Raw genomic sequence first — 4,921 nt, forward strand, 5'->3', positions numbered from 1 at the left:
AAAAGCAAGGCTTGGCACATGCAGTGGAGTCCAGGGCATATTCAGAAGGTGTATGCAGTAGGAAAAGGACAACAATGCTGAAGACTGAATCTAGTGCCTTGCTTATGCTAGGCAAGCGCTCTACCACTGAACCACATCCCGAGCCTTAAAACACCATTTCCCTTCTTGGTGCCTATATACAAGTTATACAAAGATTAACCTGTTTTATTATCATACTTTCTCTTTAAGGTTTTGATGTAACTTTGTGATGAAAGAAGTTTTCCTCATAATTCCCTAAAAATAATAAGAAATAGGAATATATTTCTAGATGAATATTATGAAATTAATTGCTTAGAGAATTGCTCCTAATTAGCAAATACAGTAGGGTTACAATGAATGGATTCCTTTACACTCATATAACATCTAAAACATAGGAAAAAGAAAGAAAACTTTTAGACATTTTTTTAAATTCACATGAAAGAGTAATTCACAGTAGTCTTCTCTTTCCAAAATCAAAATATTCAAAGCATTTCACAGTAATATGCCCTCTATCATCAATCCAGAATACTGCTGGATAGGTAGCAAAATCTCTGGTGCATTCATCTCTTCCATTCTGAGTTGATAATGACAAACAGATATTTCTTTCCTTTTTCCTTAGTTTCTTTCTTTCTTGGTGCTAGGGATTGAACCTAGGGGTTTTTAACCATTGAGTCACATTCTTAGCCCTTTTTATTTTTTACTTAGAGACTGTGTCTCACTGAGTTCCTTAAGGCCTCCCCAGGTTACTGAGGCTGGCCTCGAGTTTGTGATTTTCTTGTTTCAGCCTCTCAAGTCACTCAGATACAGATGTGTAAAACCATGCCAGTCAGATATTTCTTAATAGTGGAATTTAGGGCATGAGAGACAATTACAAACGTGAGTATGAACAATTTATTATTGTTATAATTTTGAACTATATATTCATTATATGTATATGTGTGCATATGTATGTGCCCAAAAGTCAATTCCTGAGGATAACATAGTTACTTAAATACCAAACAAATTAGAGGTATCTGTGTAACTGATAATGAAATCCCCAGGTAAAGAGCTATTGTTGAAGATCTGTTCTTGAAAACAGGAATTTTAGGTGTAATTACTTAGATGTCTGCTAGTACAATCTCATTCAAAATCATTGTAGAATATGGAAATTTCCCCTAAAGCTGAAAGTAAACTTCACTGATGACTTGGTGAGAAATTTCCTTCAGGAGATTCTACATCTTTATACATTCAGGACGTATTTAGAATACAGTATTTGACTAGAGGTAGCACATAGTACATACAACTTGCAATCAGAAGACATGGCCTTCAGCTCTACTATTTGTAAACTGTGAGACTTTTGAATAGTTACTTAAGGTCTTTAAAAATTCATTGAATTTAACCCACTTGTTTTACAGTGGTTGAAAATGGAAATAATTGTGGCAATCTAACAACATATAATTAGGTGAAGGAAAATAGGTTTAAATCATTAAAGAGGTTTATATCCATTTGGTACTACCCAAATGATATTGGGATCACTTTAATTGAGGCTATTCTTTTTTTTTTAATTCTTTATGATTTAGCTTTTTTTTATTGTAAACAAATGGGATACATGCTGTTTCTCTGTTTGTACATGGCGTAAAGGCATACCATTTGTGTAATCATAAATTTACATAGGGTAATGTTGTTTGATTCATTCTGCCATTTTTTCCCGTCCCCCCCTCCCCTCCCACCCTTCCCCTCCATCTATACAGTCCTTCCTTCCTCCATTCCTGCCCCCCTCCCTAAACCCAACTCCAACCCCAACACTAACCCTTCCCACCCCCCATTATGTGTCATCATCCACTTATTAGCGATATCATTCTTCCTTTGGTTTTTTGAGATTGGCTTATCTCACTTAGCATGATATTCTCCAGTTTCATCCATTTGCCTGCAAATGCCATAATTTTATCGTTCTTTATGGCTGAGTAATATTCCATTGTATATATATATCACATTTTCTTTATCCATTCATCAATTGAAGGACATCTAGGTTGGTTCCACAATCTGACTATTGTGAACTGAGCAGCTATGAACATTGATGTGGCTGTATCTCTGTAATATGCTGATTTTAAGTCCTTTGGGTATAGGCCAAGGAGTGGGATAGCTGGGTCAAATGGTGGTTCCATTCCAAGTTTTCTAAGGAAGCTCCACACTGCTTTCCAGAGTGGCTGCACTAATTTGCAGCCCCACCAGCAATGTAAGAGTGTACCTTTCTCCCCACATCCTCGCCAACACCTGTTGTTGCTTGTATTCTTGATAATTGCCATTCTAATTGGGGTGAGATGGAATCTTAGGGTGGTTTTGATTTGCATTTCTCTTATTACTAGAGATGTTGAACATTTTTCCATATGTTTGTTGATTGCTTGTAGATCTTCTTCTGTGAAGTGTCTATTCATTTCCATAGCCCATTTGTCAGTTGGATTATTTACATTCTTGGTGTAGAGTTTTTTGAGTTCTTTATAGATTCTGGAGATGAGCGCTCTATCTGAAGTATGATTGGCAAAGATTTTCTCCCACTCTGTAGGCTCTTTCTTTGCATTGCTGATAGTTTCCTTTGCTGAGAGAAAGCTTTTTAGTTTGAATCTATCCCAGTTATTAATTCTTGCTTTTATTTCTTCTGCTATGGGAGTCCTGTTGAGGAAGTCTGGTCCTAAGCCGACATGTTGAAGCTCTGGACCTTCTTTTTCTTCTATAAGATGCAAGGTCTCTGGTCTGATTCCGAGATCCTTAATCCATTTTGAGTTTAGTTTTGTGCATGGTGAGAGATATGGGTTTAGTTTCATTCTGTTGCATATGGATTTCCAATTCTCCCAGCACCATTTGTTGAAGAGGCTATCTTTTCTCCATTGCATATTTTTGGCCCCTTTGTCTAGTATGAGAAAATTGTATTTATTTGGGTTTGTGTCCGTGTCCTCTATTCTGTACCATTGATCCACCTTTCTATTTTGGTACCAATACCATGCCGTTTTTGTTACTATTGCTTTGTAGTAGAGTTGAAGATCTGGTATTGCGATACCCCCTGCTTCACTCTTTCTGCCAAGGATTGCTTTAGCTATTCTGGGTTTTTTATTCTTCCAGATGAATTTCATAATTGCTTGCTCTATTTCTGTAAGGTACATCATTGGGATTTTAATTGGAATTGCATTGAATCTGTATAGCACTTTTGGTAGTATGGCCATTTTGACAATATTAATTCTTCCTATCCAAGAACATGGGAGATCTTTCCATCTTCTAAGGTTTTCTTGAATTTCTTTCTTTAGTGTTCTGTAGTTCTCATTGTAGAGGTCTTTCACCTCTTTTGTGAGATTGATTCCCAAATACTTTATTTTTTTCGAAGCTATTGTGAATGGGGTAGTTTTCCTAATTTCTCTTTCTGAAGATTCATCGCTTATATATAAAAATGCCTTCGATTTATGTGTATTGACCTTATATCCTGCTACTTTACTGAATTCACTTATGAGATCTAAAAGTTTTCTGGTGGAATTTCCTGGTTCCTCTAAGTATACCATCATATCATCAGCAAATAGGGATAGTTTGAGTTCTTCTTTTCCTATTCGTATCCCTTTAATTTCTTTGGTCTGTCTAATTGCTCTGGCTAGAGTTTCAAGGACGATATTGAATAGAAGTGGTGAAACAGGGCATCCCTGCCTTGTTCCAGTTTTTAGGGGGAATGCTTTCAATTTTTCACCATTTAGAATGATATTAACCATGGGTTTAGCGTAGATGGCCTTTACAATGTTAAGGAATGTTCCCACTATCCCTATTTTTTCTATTCTAATTGCCAATTCTCTACTACCACTTATAAGCAAGCTCCTGGAAAGAAGTGTCTATAAATCATGTCTTCAGTTTATTACCTCCCATTCCTTCTTAACTCACTCTAGTTTTTCTTTTGCTACCACCAGTCCACCAAACTGATTCTCTTAGCTTTACCAATGACTTCCTTCTTACACATCTCAGCAAATACTGTTCAGACTACACATTCATTGATCTCTCAAGAATATTGACCAAAATTCTTAACTCCTTTGTTGAAGTTCTTACATCAATTAGCTTCTGGTGTACTGATTTTTTTTGATTTGGACTCTGCCTTCTCCTTTTTATGACTTTTGGGTAGTTTATCCACATCTAACTAATCTTTAATGTTGGGTTTCCTCAGGTCTTGAACCCTCTTTTAAGCCAAGGCTTTAATTACTCCTTATGTGTAGAGGACTAATTAATATCTTCACCAGACCATGACCTCTGCAGATAGGAAAATTGGGTGTAAATCTCCATTTTGCTCTTACAAGTACATATCACAATTTTAGTATGTATAGTCATGTGCCACTTAAACCCATGTTTCCGTCTATCAAATAATTTGGTGGTAACATAAGATTATAATGGAACTGAAAAATTATTTTTACTATTTTTACCACATTTTTATGTTTAGATATATTTATATACAGAAACATGATTATGTTAAAATTACCTACAGTATTCAGTACAGTAACATGCTGTACAGGTTTGTAACCTAGGAGCAATAGGCTATACCATATAACCTAATTGTATAATAGGCAATATCATCTAGGTTCATGTAAGTACACACTGTGATCTTTTCACAATAAAAAAAAAATTGCTTTGTGGATGAAATTGCCCAGGGATGTGAAGAGAAGAGAGGACATAGCTAATAATTGAATACTGGTGAAAGTTTATCTTAAAAAAACTAGAAAAGAAAAAGCACTGTAAGAGCATATATCAACCAAGAAAGAAAAAAGAGCAAAATTGAGGAGAAATACATATCATATGTTTTAATGGAAACCTCTTACTATTCTTAAAAAGATGACTATAAAAGGTAGTGTTATACTGCAGACAGCTTTAAGTGACCATATTTATTCATATTTAACTATGAGCT

The sequence above is a fragment of the Sciurus carolinensis genome, chromosome X (genome assembly GCF_902686445.1).
Source record: "Sciurus carolinensis chromosome X, mSciCar1.2, whole genome shotgun sequence".
Taxonomy (NCBI): domain Eukaryota; kingdom Metazoa; phylum Chordata; class Mammalia; order Rodentia; family Sciuridae; genus Sciurus; species Sciurus carolinensis.